General features: G+C 41.7%; 1 protein-coding gene across 2 annotated transcripts in view; it reads right to left on the minus strand.

Moving 5' to 3' along the window:
• The window catches only part of ELF1 (E74 like ETS transcription factor 1), a 105,171-nt gene that overhangs the window by 63,520 nt on the left and 26,523 nt on the right, over window positions 1-15,128 (minus strand). The window contains exon 1 of one of the 2 annotated variants that reach the window (XM_083168914.1): window positions 9,618-9,642. The exons of the other annotated variant lie outside the window; for it this stretch is intronic. The gene's annotated coding sequence lies outside the window, so the exon portion shown is untranslated. Of the gene's footprint in view, window positions 1-9,617; window positions 9,643-15,128 lie in introns of those variants that run through there. 2 annotated transcript variants of the gene reach the window in all.

A 15,128-nucleotide genomic window follows, 5' to 3' on the forward strand; every position in this document is an offset into this window, starting at 1 on the left:
ACTTTCTCCCTCTGTTGACACCCACAGAGGGAGAAAGTGTCGGGATTTCGGTGGTCGTGATTCCGGCGTCGGGATTTTGAACGCCGGGATTATAACTGCATCCCTTCCACACTGCCACAACAAAAATAATTCAAAGCACATGGATAGCAAATAAAAAAATAAAAATAAAAAAACTTATGTAGATTACAGACAGATATCCTGCAAGTTTTGTTATCGATGTCAATCTCTCCCACTGCTTTGGGGGGGGGGGGGGGACAATATCACTTGGCATTCAAAGGGTTAAGGACACTAGATAATTGTTGGAAGTAATGGGGCCTACACACAGTGCATTTTCTTAGAATTCTCACTGCGAAAATGCCCAAACATCACTCCATGTGTAGGGGCCATAGCAATAGCAATGTGCCAGTGTCAGGGCCAGTGTTCTCAGCGGAGAACACTGGCCCTGACAGAATGCTCAGCACTGACATCACTCTGTGCGGAGTGATCTTGCATCACACATCTCCCCGTGTGTAGGCTCCATAACAGTTAAACAAAACAAAAAAAATATCAAATTTACAAAACGTCACATTGTTGCCATTAGCACTCATCCAAGTAATAAACCAAGCTATGCATGCTGAAACGGGTATGTTTCATAGCATTCCAACTGGCTGAACTTGAAGTTTCAGACTAATCTGAAATGAATAAAATTTTCTTCATATTTTTATACTGATCTGCTCAGTAACTGCACAACTCTAGTTTCAGCATTATAGTAATGGTTACTGCCTTGGAAACACAGAGATAGGATCTGCGTAATACACACATGGCTTGACGCTCTGGAGACTTCCAGCATTTATGTGGTTTGGGTAAGGGAACAGAACAGCTATAAAAACTGTACATAAAGAGGTACAGTAAATCACAACCACCACTGTACACCTGTAAGTATGATTTGTGACCTATATGTACACTTTCCAAGGTCACTTCGGTAATGTAGAGAGATAAAGTTATCATGCAAGACTAATAAAGGGGTGTACACACGGAGAACTTTTAATAGGGGATTTTGACTAGATAGTCAAAATCTCCCTATTTTTCTCCTGCTTAGTCAATATTGTCTAGCAGAAATTGCTTAGTATAGATTGACTGTGCAGGCTTAACTACATCATAGACTATCATTGCTTAGACAAAATCTCCAGTGCATCTAGCCAATGTCTCCCAAAATTGCATAGTCAAAATTGTCCATTAGTCAAAATCTCCCCGTGTGTACACCCCTTAAGGTATTATTAGGAAGTACAGAAGACACACTGGTTTTAGACACAAGCCCAATACATACTAGAGGATATTGGGAAAGATATCGTTTAGAAAGGTCCTTCTGAGTAACATTTTTCACAATATTGTCCAGCGTGCGCTACAGCACGTCGTTATCAACAATGGATGTCTGCTTAACATGCCGGTCAAGTTAAATGACCAAACAGTTGTCTCTGTCAGAGGATAACATCTGATTGTATGTCCAAACGTTGCCGGACTGCATTGCCTAAACCATTATCAAAATGACCCATCTAAGAAGTGTGTTAAAAAAAGAAAAAAAAATGTTATTAAAATGCTATTTTCCAGAGAAATATACATATTGAGGGGATGGATTTCTAGGTGTTTGGAGTCCAATTCTCTTTAAAGACATAGGGCTATATGCAATGCTCTTGGCCATCCTGCCCCCTTGCCAGCCGCTTGCCCTATTCTATATGCCAAGAAAATCCTTGCCGTCTTCGTCGCAGCAAATGCAGCGATCCTGATGCATATAGCGGCAAGCTTCGCCGTTATGACGGCCACACTCGCTGTTTCCACCTCGCCTCAGTGAACAGGTGAGGTAGAAATGGCGAGTGTGATGGCAGTCACAACTGACCTGCGAGCTATGCCAGCGACCCATCGGTACTGCTCGCCATCATAGCTTGCCTTTTGGCATTGAATATACCCCACAGAACATTACAGTGACACTACATAAACATTAGACATCCTTTTCAATTAGAACAACTGGTACTTATGTATTATCTGGGCTCCCATGTTAAATGCACCCCATTTTTTCATACCCCTACTATCCAACTACGCATGGAGTTGATTTTATATAGTGTGGCAAGCGCAGCGAGCCACCGTGCCCGAAGCGTGGCGAGCGGACGCTGTCTCATAAGAAAAACGGGAGCCCAGATATTACATAAGTACTGAACAACTTTACTCAACAGTATTACATGCAAACGTTCTGCGTTCTCTGATGAGAGCACCGTGTCAGCTCTTCCAGTTGCAGTCCGTTGCCGCACTGGCAAACCGCTGTCATAAGCCCACCTCTGTAGACAGTAGGGCCGGCTGTGTTTGCCTTTCCCATTTTGGGCAACGAGCATGTAACCCCTGTGACAACAAGCAAGTAGGTAAGTGGCGTGAGCAGGAATGTGTAATGGGCCTAGTTTTTTTATATATAAATTTTTTTGTTTGTAATCTAAAATGTGCCCTCCCGATTGAAATATGTGCCCTGTTCAGTAGCCAGCACTCTGCTCTTAAAAAATCCTATAGTGACCACTACAACAGGATCATAAAAAGTTCCATTACATTACTAGCACATGCTTACTTTACTCAACGTGGTCACTGAATCATATTGCTATTGGACATTGTTGTTATCTCATACATCTTGGCACCAGCAGTAATACAGGTCTTCTAAAGCTGCCCATACACGTACCAATTACCCGGTACTTTTTGTGCTAAAATAGCATTGCATCGCATGCACAATGCATGCACAACGATGCTATTTTAGCACAAAAAGTACCGGGTAATTGGTACGTGTATGGGCACCTTAAGAAAGGGCAGCCTTAATATAGGATTAAATGGCATATGGGAAAAAATACAAGCTATTTAAACCCCACACAGTCACAGTAGCACACTATTCTCTATCTAAAAGACTATATATTCAGTCCAATGTTAACTACTGACTGCTTCCATATAGCAAGACACACCCATGTAGCATGTTTGCTTTGTCCCTGCCCTAGAAAGTCCAATCACTGCCCTTTGGACTAATTTACATCACCTGGAATAAACCAGGCTGTATTAGTCATACCTGGGTATTGCGCAAAATGACTGTGGGCTAACGTAGCTTGTAATAGCTTCAGCGACAACCAGGATGTAGGAAAAGACAAGAAATAGAACAAAATACTGCCAATGAGTAGGCCTGTGTCTGTTTCTGAAAGATAAATAATTCAGTGTAGGAGGAGCACTATGTTACTACTTGTGTTGTATTTTCATCTTGCATCAGAAGCCTGAGTTGTATTCAGGGATGCCATGCCTTTTACACAATGCAAAAGACTAGATTTAACAGAAATGAAGTGGTCAATCTTGAGCACAGAATGCGACAATAGCAACTACTGTATATATTGCATGATGAAGTCACTGCTTTTTAGAGCATACAGTAGTAGAACATTTGCATAGCTTTACATTTGCTAAAACAGCAGTTAAATGTTCACTGTCAATGCAACCACAGGTCTGTAAGAAAGCCCATGAGTACAAGCTGGCCGTTCTCAGACTATAGAATGTCCAGGCAGGCAGTGGTGACATACCCTCCAACATGACCCATTCCATTCGATACACAATGCTCTGTTCCTGGAAGTCCCTGGTAATGTATGATTGCCAGCACCTGTGTGGAATTAGGTAATTTAAGAAAAGGGTGCTTCAACACAGGTGATGACAATCATACATCACCAGCGACATCCAGGAACAGAGCATTGTGTACCGAATGGAATGGGTCATGTTGGAGGGTATGTGGTGAGTCCAGCAGCGGCGCCAACACTAATTACTAGTTGCACTGAGAGTGAGACACGTTGTGTGCGCGCACCATCCGAAGAGAGAGCCGGCACATCAAGCACATCTGCTATTTCGCACCGTGCTGCACAACGCTCTCAGCCCGGCTGCCATTCTCACCACTCAAACTCCCCACTGGCAAAGATCATGAAGACCATTACGTTGTGTGGTATAATATGTAATGGGCATCACTGTGTGTGGCATTGTGTAATGGACATTATGGTATGTGGTGTAGTGGGTATAGCAGTGTGTGGCATAACATGTAATGGGCATTACAATGTGTGGCATTATAGTGTGCAAAATCAAGAATAGAATTTTAGCAAAGGTTAAAAAAAGCATGATAAGGTGGGTCAAGGGGCGGGCCACTGTCCAAGAATCTCTCAACACAAAGGTTGTAACCCCAATATTATTATGGAAGTAGCATATACCATGCTGGTGCAGGTGAATTAATTTCTCCCTATGTGTACGGTTGCAAATAATTGTAGGCATGTACAGGGGCGGAATTTCCCCGGGTGGGCCGGCGTGTACCAGATTGCATATTGAATATACGCAGCCAAGCAACAGCTCTGTATCAGTCACCAAGAACAGAAATGCACTGAATAAAAATTGCCCCTGCTCCCACCCTTGGAATTCAAACCCAGCCCATTATGTAAATAGCCTCTTATAATGAAAGATTTTCACAGTCTTTCACCTCCTGAAAATCTCTTCCTCTTTTAGAAAATAGTTCAGTGTGTACGCACTACATTGGTGAAAGATATATCTATCGATGAATGCTATCATTGTGGTCCAAGGGCCTTATTCTGGTTCACTCTTAGAGGCAAATTCCGTCTCAAATGGACAAAACCATGTGCACTGCAGGGGGGGGGGGGTGGCAGATGTAACATGTGAAGAGAGAATTAGATTTGGGTGGGGGTTTTCTTCAAAGTGAGATCTATATTGCAGTGTAAAAATAAAACAGTCAGTATTTTACCTGCACAGAAACAAAATAACTGACCCAAATCTAACTCTCTCTATACATGTTACATCTGCCCCACCTGCAGTGCACATGGTTTTGTCCATTTGAGAAGGAATTTGCCTCAGAGTGTATCAGAATAAGGCCCCATACACGCTGGGCATAGTCGCCTAGTGTGTATGGACCTTTAGAGATATTTTGAAAGACATTGTATAAAATGTTTAACAATGGTCACCGTAAATCTCTAAATAAATGTATACTTTTAAAATCACAATGTTTGGACGTTCAATCGTGGCATAAGGTCATTATTAAAGCAGGAACGTGGTTATAAAGAGCACATACTAAAGAAGTCTCAGTATGTCCAGAGGGAATGTTTTTTAGAAAATAACCTCTACACCAGGGGTTCTCAAACTCGGTCCTCAGGACCCCCCCCCCCCACAGTTCACGCTTTCCAGGTCACCCGGCAGGTACACAGGTGCATTCATTACTCACTGACATTTTAAAAGATCCACAGGTTATTCTGTAAGGAGACCTGCACAAATGCACTGTGTGGGCTCCTGAAGACTAAGTTTGAAAACCTGTGCTCTACAATGCTGATTGGCTGAATGCTTCTTTCCAAATCATGATAATTAGCCAAGCTCAGCTGTAAGCAAGTAAATGTACTTAGAGGCAAAATTGCAATGTATCCTATGGAAAGAATTTCGTTTTTATGTAATCTACATCCTAGGTTTTCAAAATATGGTAAATTACCTCAAAAATTGCTTAGGGAAGATTACAGTGATACTTTCTGTTGCGCAAAATAAAAAAAATTATATAAATAAATATATTTTTACTGTATCTATAGCTCTATGTACTCCTCACCTCTATGAGGTGAAGCAGTGCCACTGACCACTAGATGGACCAAATTACTTTTTTGTGTCCTAGAAGATGTCATAACAAAGTTATTTTTGCAGGGACACTATTCTGTTTCAAACTTGATGGATATGGAGAGGGAGCTGTGAAGACAGATATTGGAGGTAGGAGCAGATAGGGTCGGGGGGGGGGGGGGTGGAGAGTTTGTAGGCTAAAACGGTCACAGCTCAATGTGAAAGTATATTGCAGAAGCCGTCATTTTGAGGGGCTTTTAACTAGTATATTAATAAACGTGGTACTGCTGCAATTATTAGCAGTCAATAGTATGAGGGATATTTTCATTCTGATTTAACATATCCCTACTATGTACTAAAATGAACTCACAGGCACAGAGGTAGCACTAAACTCTGTCTCTGACTCCTCCAGTATACTGTGTATGGGCGATTTTGAGCTGAAAGCCGCTCAAAACACCAAGTTTGAGCGGCTTTCAGTTTAAAGCCGCTCAAAACACCTAGTTTGAGCGGCTTTCAGTTTAAAGCCACTCAGTGTGTACGGTCCGGCGATGAGCACTCCCGCATCATTGCCTGGAAAGCCGCTCATCTGCTGGTATTACATCTGTTTTTTACTACATAATAATCAAAAATAGGATTTTAATACCTACCGGTAAATCCTTTTCTCAGAGTTCTTATGGGATACAGGAAAGTCGTTCAAGACGATGGGGAAAAGAGGGTATCCGTAGGAGACAGGCACATATAAAATGTTATACTGGGTGTACTGGCTCGTCCCCTCTGCTCCCCTCCCATCCAGCCAGTTAATAGAAAACTGTGCCGAAGGAGAAGAACAATATAAGAGGAATATGTGTAATATTTAACGTGGTGAGATTCATCCAGCACACCCAGACATAACTTTCAACAAACCAGAGGCCACTGTAGCGACCACAGAACACGTGGAAACCTCAGCGCCCTATGAATATGTCAACTATTTACAACATTTGTACATTTTTTGTTTCCCAACTGGGACAACTTGATAAAGAAATGTCACCTAAGTGACAACACACACTGGTGAGCAACTGAGAGACACAATGTGAATGATAAAGGTCACCTTAGTAACCTCTACCCTTGTGACCCCGAAGGGACACAGGGTAACGGAGGACACAGTAGTGGTCCACGGCTCACCTGAGTGAGTCAGGCAGGAACTCCGCACAGAGGCGGGCGCCCTGTATCCCATAAGAACTCAGAGAAAAGGATTTACCGGTAGGTATTAAAATCCTATTTTCTCTTACATTCTTATGGGATACAGGGAAGTCGTTCAAGACGATGGGGATATACCAAAGACATGTATGTCCAGAGGGAATGTTTTTTTGAAAATAACCTCTACACCAGGGGTTCTCAAACTCGGTCCTCAGGACCCCACACAGTTCACGCTTTCCAGGTCACCCGGCAGGTACACAGCTCGGTACCGTGAAGTGGCCTGCAGCTGAACCCTTCCCCCAGTCTCCCAAGACGCAGGACTGCTGTTGAGTCCAAAACAATAAAAGAAAATAAACAGAAGAAAAACTCTCTGGAGCTCTTCCTGATGCGTGCTTCTCCTGAGGCACATTTTCTTAACTGGCTGGCTGGGAGGGGAGGAGCCAGTACACCCAGTATAAAGTTTTATATGTGCCTGTCTCCTACGGATACCCTCTTTTCCCCATCATCTTGAACGACTTCCCTGTATCCCATAAGAATGTAAGAGAAATAATGGATTCTTATATTAACAGCATGCTATTATACACTCCATTTTTGTATGCAGGTGCTAGGATTTGCAATTTATTTATTAACAGTTTCTTATATAGCGCAGCATATTCCATTGCGCTTTACAAAGGAGACAGTGATACAACAAACTGGGTATTTACAGACAGTCAAAATGTAGGAGGGCCCTGCTCGCAAGCTTACAATGCTGCCTGTGGGCGTCTCCGTGCAAATCCCGATGTCTACAACATTTGCATATATTCATACAGTTGCTGCATACAAACACGCAGCTGCGGCAGCATTAGCGTTCCTCGTTCTTAAATAATACAAACTCCTTAAAATGTGCCAATATGGAGATTTACCAAGTGTGTATAATGCATTATAACAGCCGGCCACAACAACTGGCAGCACGGATGGTGTAATGGTTAGCATTGCTGCCTCACAGCACTGATGGGAATGGGTTTAATTCCCACCATGGCCCTAACTGTGTGGAGTTTGTATTTTTCACCATGCTTCTGTGGGTTTCCTACCACAACTTAAATATTATCTTATAGCACAATGATCTCACATGAAAATTATGTGCCTGCATTCTACTGGATATGCGGTTTTATAGCGCAAGAGAACCAAAGTTCAACCTATCAAAGAAAATTTGCCACAAAATAGAACTAGGTTGCACCGTGATGCACTAAGTACATGATGCCTATTGGATGATGTGAGAATATACTAAACATACTGTATAAACACCATTATCTCCTACTGGTGTTGACTATAGACAAACTGAAACTATCTATAGAACCCACATAAAAGGGAGTATTTATCAAAGTTTGGAAATTGTGGGAGATAAAAGTACAAACCAATCATCTCCTTATTTACTTGTTACAGGTGGGTTTAAAAAAATGACAGGAGCTGATTAGCTAGTACTACATCTCTCCAAATTTTAACTCTTAAGGCCCTCATACATTAGTACAATGTTGCCCTTTTACCACCCGATTTTGAACCATGGGGCCATTAAATTGTGTGAAAATTTACATATCCTATGTGTTTTAACCATACTTGCCTGCCTGACCCTCTCCATGCGAAAGAAAATGCTCTGTTCCTGGACTTCTCTGGTAATGTATGATTGCCATCACCTGTGGTGAAATACCATTCTATACAACTAAATAGCTCACCACAGGTGATAAGAACCATACATTACCAGGAACAGAGCATTTTCTCCCTCATGGAGAGTCAGGTAGGCAAGTATGATTTTTAACTCAGATTCCATCTCACGGTCCCATACGCAACAGAAGTAGACAGCATCATGGCTATCATAAGTATTTATCGGATCCCACAGCCAAGATACGATGTATCGTATGTGAACCCAGCCGAGGGGCAGCCTAGCGGGCAGTTGCCAAGGTACTGTATGTGAGGCTGCATGCGATACCTCTGCGTAGTGACTTGTTTCACAAAAAAAATCCTAAGCGTTTTACGGGAGGTGCAAAGCTTGCAGAAAGATATATTGTGAGAGATCCTGTCATTTTTGAAACAGAGTCAGTAAAACACAAGGCAGAAGATGATTGGCTGTAACTTTATCTCTTACAATTTGTATCGCTCTTCAGGCTTTGTGTTATATAGGACATACAATCAGGCAATCAGTCTGTAAATACAGTCCCAATGTAATTAATATAATAACATTTGGCTTAGCCTCAACGTTTCCCAGGTACTACAGTATATGATGTTCCGCATTTGACAAAAGTCAGATACTATTGTTCCAAAACATTGCACTGTCTGTATGAATTGTCACAAAGTATAATACTATAATCCATTCCTTTATTGGCGTTCTAACAAATTAAAACATTTACAAAGTGCACATTACTAGGTACAGGTTTTGGAATTCTATATAAACAGAAACATCTATTTCACAGTCATGGCAGACAGCAAAGAGGGTGATAAATGCAACAGGTGAAAGGCAATAGAGAGACTGGCACATTCCTACCTCACATGAAAGAGCTGAGGAAAACGAACATCTCACTTTCATCACCAAACAAAAAGAAGATTATTGAAAACTGGATATCATGTGGGGTCATGGACATGCAAATTCAGAAGACATGCTACCGTTTATGTGACTACGATGGAAAATATATACACATACATCTGTATATACACACACAAAAATACATGTAGAGAGAGGCTTCAGACTTTTTCTTTAACAGAGACAGAGAGACAGAGACAGAGAGCGCTGTCAGACAGTAATCTGCATTTACAATGAGACACTCTGCAGAAACCACCTACTGTACCTTTTCAGTGACTTCCTTGTACCCTGCATGCATGTAAACCCCTTCTTGCAGATTAATGAATAAGACTTTAAAAAACAGAAGAGTTAAAATGGCCCCGATAGATTAGGGAAGTGGTATCTTTTGCTTGAGCCTTATGAGTCATAGATTAAACTGAGTGTTTGTGAGTAAAGGTAACGCCCATGTAGCTTGGGGCCCAATTATCCTGCTAGGTCAAACATGCAAATGTGCAGGTAAGACAACACACACACGGTGTAGGAAAAGTAACGCCCTGCCCCACCTTACCACGCACAGAGCAAAGTGCACCAGACAGGCAAGTAGAAATGTAGTGGAACAAGGAGGGAGAGGTACTTATTTGGAACAGAATGAACAAACTACTGCCAGAAAGCAGACTGAACAAAGGCAATTAATATGGGACTATACGAGGGAGGATGCAAAGAACCACTTGAACTAAAAATACCTCCCTAACCTGAATTCCTAATCAGAATTTAATTCACACGGAGGTACCAAAACCATCCAAATAGTGCTTTATTTTTTTATATATATATATTTTACAAATAGATTTATTTCTTGCAATAAGTATTCATATATATTTACTTCTTTCAAAAATAGGTTCTCCATTACAAGCTCAAGAGTATATTTATTTTCACAGATATAAGTAAAGTACTAATTAGGCCTACACATAGGGAGATGTGCTGAGCGTTCTGAGCAATGCTAGATCACTAAGAAGGGTATGGGTCATTAGGTCGACCTGCAGTGGATCGCCCTCTGAAGGTTGAAAGGTCGACATGATTGTTTCCACTTTTTTGTCCCGAATGTCGACATGGACACGATCAACGTGTACCACTGCGTTTGCCATGCTTCGGGCACGGTGCCTCACTACACTCGGCACACTATTCTATTCTCCCTCCACGCTCTAGTGGATGGTAGGGCATGAAATACTGCCTGTCGGCACATGTCCGCTCAAAAAAATAAAAACTCACGTTGACCTTTTGAATGTCTACCTTGCCATTGTCAACCTAAAAGCATGTGTCGACACAATGTGTGTCAATGTAATGACCGTATACCGATCAGTACGGAACGCTCAGCAAGATTGTTCAGCACACAGTGATGCATCCTGCAGAATGCTACTTAGGACTACAGATCTCAGTACCCCTTTTTATCAATGGGGACAACGATCTGACTCCTATGTACTGTACCCTAAAACGCAAAGCAATATTTTGGCAAGTTAGTTAACTGGCATTAAGGCTATGAAGGCATAGCCGCAGGAAAGAGATCTTTATAATCACCCGCTTACATTTCCTAACCGGTTCCGGGAAGAAAGGATACTATGCACATTCTCGGTGTCAGATACCCCCAGAGGAACATTTACAAATGCTACAACTCCACAAAAATGGCAGAGATATTTTCATGAACCCACAATACACAATGTTATTAAATCGCAGCAATGCCATGATTTATTTATACACAGCTTAATGGTTATGTTATATATATTAGATGTACAATGTCTAGGTCTACAGTCATATGGTCGACCACTAATGGTTGACAGGGTCCAAAGGTCAACATGAGTTTTTTACATTTTTTTTGGCAACCTCATGCATAAAATGTACCTCCCAGTTAGTACTTAAATTAAAACCAGAAATACATTCTGGAGATCATTTCCATGTGTCCAAAGTTGGATGTATTCGCAGTAATTTTGCACAGTCCGTTGTAAGATGAATAGACTTGTTGCAAGAAATACCCGATGCGTTTCATCACAACGACTTCATCAGGGGTAAAACAATATGGTATAGTAGATTTGGTCAACCAGTTTAAGATAGATAAGATAAGATAATTTATTGTCATTGTAAAAACAACAAGTACAGTTGCCAGCACAACGAAATTACAGACCTGGTCCCAGAGGAGATACCAACAGAAAGAAAGATGATTTCTGGGAATCATCCCAGTTTGGGATGATTCTGGTTGTTATAGGTAATCTTCCGAGGTGAATTACCAATTTTGGTCAGGACACTCTCAAAGTAGCAACCTCCTCATCCAACATGCAGGTATGTATGTAATATATATATATATATATATATATATATGTTGCAGAAGGATAGGAACCGGCACACGGAGGATGATGAAGAAAGGTTGCTTTATTGTACAAACATAATTGCACACATCGACAGCTGTACACCTGACAGCTGTTTCAACCGTATTGGACGGTTTTCATCAGAGGTGTATACTTCTTAGCGCAATTCATGCAATTTGCACCGCAATAATTCCGGATGAGGGAGCTGGTGCATTGTGTTGAAAAAAAAAAAACAACTAACCTATGAATATATATCTCTCTATCTATCTATCTATACACACACACACACACACACGTAGTGCATATCCTGCTATGTAGTATTACAGACCTTAAATAACGTGATGCTGCATATGGTCCCTCTATCATATGCAACATCACATTATTTGAGGTCTGTAATATGCTTTTTTCACTTATATCCTGACGATACTGCCAATAAACAGAGCACTGAAACATTGATTTTATCAAGACACTTATTGCCATGAATACTGAGACTGACTGTCAGTTTTCTTCCCTTCATTTCTTCTTTTCAATCAGACAGGAGAGTGACAGAATGGATGCAACATGACAGGGAAAGAGAGAACTGAGTGTTTGTGGTACAGCTAGCAAATAAGTAAAATGGTCTACTTTTAATAAATTGTACTGCACCAGTTAAAAAGGAGTGGGGGAACATTAACCTTGGACTGTCCGAAAATGTTTCATCCCTCCCACACAAATAGTTTCTATGTCTCAAGAAGTTGCATTTTGTCCATGCATTATAAAAAATATTTAGCTCCAAAATAGAGCAATGTGTTAACTCGAAATATTTACTTACTGAAAAAAACACCCACCAAATCTTTCCATACACACTAACCAAGGCTTATAGGACAGATTACAGGTCACGCACACATGTGTTTGAGTGGACAAATTAAGTTATGGTCCGAAAGAGGTCAAAGATGATGAAGACACACGGGGTGATATTAGCCAGTATCGCTGGCTAAATGGTCCATGAGCCACATATGGCCTGGGTTTTTAGTGTGCACAGGGCGATAAATTGTTAGGAGTGCGCTCCTGCAGCCAGCCCTTAACGGTTTTGAGATTTTGACTTTTCACTGCTGACTTGCCAGTAAATACTGAAAAGTTGCTGGGGAAAAAGAAACAAAAAAAACCCCGAAACACTGTGCGATATGGTCGCTGAGCAAAAAGCTAAAAATCGCTCAGCGACCATATTGCACTGTGTGTACAAACCATTAGGGCTGCTTAGATGTCCAAATCTCTGTGCAATGTTCCTCTGGCACAGTCATCGAATGCATGCAGCGGATCTCAGAATCCAGCAGTGTCCAACTCATTAGAAAAGACGACACTTGCAACGCTGTCATAACGTCTTAGCTGCAATTAAAGACCCCCAGTTATGTCCCCCTCGGAATCAGGCCCTATACCCTTCTCCACCCCGGCACTCTTTAATGCCTTCCTTACTTCTACACTAGACATAGCTGTCACTACCCACCTTGGCATATCCATATCTCAACCTGGTCATTCACAAACTGCCAAGCAACAGTGGAGGAAGTAGCACTCTGTTACAGGATTTCTCCATATCAAATTTATGCTCTTGACCTATTGCTGCCATTTCGCTCTCGAAAGTCTTCTCAAGACCATTCTCTGCCTCGTCCTCCAAGCCCTGTTATCTCTTCACCAATTTCAACTGCTTCCTCCCCTCGTCACTCTTTGCCTTGCATTTCACATCTAACTTTGCAAAAAGCTGTCAGGACATCACATTCCACCAGACAATGGCCCAATTTTCCCAGCCTGCCTCTCCTCATATTCCCCCATACATTTCAGCTTTCTTCTCCCTAGTATTTGGAGATGAAGTGGTGACCCCAATCCAGTAATTGCCCTCATCCTCCCCTTCAAACCTATTCCCTCATGTTACCTTGGCTCCTGTAGCCAATTCCCTTAATGCCCATCTCTTAAAAACTCTCATCAGGCAGTATTCTAGCATACCCTGGTCTCCAGCCTTCTTAAAAAAAAAAAAAAAAAAAAACAACACAACACACACACCTTTGATCATGATGCTAAACACTTCCCAAACTCTGTTCTCCTATGCCTCCAAACTCCTTGAGAAGACAACTGTCATAATGCCTTTCTTCCCACTCCCACTCTGACCTATTTCAGTCTGGCCTATATCCACCACAGACACTGCCCTGCTTTCTCCATGTGCTGAACACTACTTGTTGGGCTTTTTGCTTGGACATTGCAAGGAGAAAACTTGTTTGCTACACCTCTAACTTAAATATTTCCCATCCAGCTTCTGCACTCCACCCTGGACACTCATTAGCTGGAACTCAATGACCTGAAACTTCTGGTCTGGGGGTGCCATGAAAAACGCTGATACTCCAAGGTGACTCAAAAAAGTTTGGGAACCACTTCCCTAACCCTTACCATACTAACAATATTGTTCTAACCCAAACCCATAATCATAACTTCTAACATGAATTGCCATACTAAACCCCTGACACGAGTACCAAAACCAAACCCCTAACCTTAAAAGTGCAGACTTAATGGGTCAAATGGTTCTAATCTGTCATCAAAATCTACGTTTCTAGGTTTATACTCTTCATACCCTCTTAAATAACCTCATCTCTCTCAATTTCATAATCTATTAAAAAGGAAGTAAATGGTCTTGGTGATGTCCTTGACTCCTCCCTCTCTTTCAAACCTCACATTTAATATCTTATGCAGTCCTGCAATTTTCATCTCAGAACTATATCCAGGATCATACCCTCTCTCTCCCTGGAGGCAACCAAGACCCTAAAGTGGTCATCTCTAGAGTGGAATACTGTAACTTCTTATCAGTCTTTACTACCATCACTATTACTGTACTTGAAATCCGTCCTCAATGCTGCTGTGCTACACATTTACATTTCCAAATGCGTAACCTCTCCTACAAGCCCTACATTGGTTATCCTTCATCTTCCAACTACTTAACAAATACTCATCTATTTAGATCTCTGAAATCCTTTTCTTTTCCACACCCATCCATCCACTTATACCCCTTTCAGACAGAAAAGTCTGAAAATCCAGGCAAATACACAGCATTTCAAATGCGGTGTCATTTTGCTGGGTGCAGCCTGACACCCCCCCCCCCCTCCCCCTTCTCACAGAAGAACAAATTACCAGGTTGAAAATTTCTATCCGATAATTTGCTGAACAACAAGGGTATTTCTTCTCTGTGAAAGGGTCCACGCGGGTCATAAATCCCGTATCCTCGACCCTGGTCAATTCCAGGGTCGGAGACACGGGATTTACGACACGGGTGTGCCCTTTCACACAGAAAAGGGACCCGTGTATTTAATGAAATTCCCGGGTGGAACTGCATCACCCAGGTATTTCATTTTCTGTGTGAAAGGGGTATGAGTTTTACAACTGATTACTTCTTTCCACTCCTACCTCCAAGATTTCAACCATGC

The sequence above is a fragment of the Crinia signifera genome, chromosome 2, assembly GCF_055691185.1.
Source record: "Crinia signifera chromosome 2, ASM5569118v1, whole genome shotgun sequence".
Classification (NCBI taxonomy): domain Eukaryota; kingdom Metazoa; phylum Chordata; class Amphibia; order Anura; family Myobatrachidae; genus Crinia; species Crinia signifera.